This window comes from Aegilops tauschii, unplaced genomic scaffold (assembly GCF_002575655.3).
Source record: "Aegilops tauschii subsp. strangulata cultivar AL8/78 unplaced genomic scaffold, Aet v6.0 ptg001248l_obj, whole genome shotgun sequence".
NCBI classification, from domain to species: domain Eukaryota; kingdom Viridiplantae; phylum Streptophyta; class Magnoliopsida; order Poales; family Poaceae; genus Aegilops; species Aegilops tauschii.
This window is the reverse complement of record NW_027333449.1, coordinates 16,993-17,500: the sequence shown is the minus strand read 5'-3', so window position 1 is coordinate 17,500 and position 508 is coordinate 16,993.

The following is a 508-nucleotide window of genomic DNA, read 5'->3' as shown; positions in this document are numbered from 1 at the left end:
TGAACGATCCTAAAAATCCCTCGAAGGAGATAATAAAGAACCCAAAGCAGATGGTATCCTACTGCAAGGGTGGTCTTAAGAATCCAAAAGAGGTTGCTCAGAAGAGATAGATGTATCCCAACCTCTATTGCTCTCGCGTAAAGACTTTTTTTTTACGCGACAGGAAAAAGTGACTACGAATTCCCCTTTTTGTTTGCGAATCCCTGTTTGTATCCTTTGAGCGCACGCCCATTAAGTAGCGATCAAATCAAGGAAATCGATCAAACGATCCCCGTGCCAGCCCAAATCATGATCTTCACCAACTTGGATTTGGTTCTCTCGCGAAAATCGCGAGTTGCAGAGATGAGAACCATGAAAAGCAAGATCCCGAATAAGAAAACAGAAACCGAGGAAGAGGAAACCACAAGAGTGAAGACTAGTAGAGTCTCGTCTTTTGTCATTCTTTGCTCCTTTTTCACTCAATGATTCCTTCGAATTTGCCGACCAAAAATTCTATATGTCTATTCTA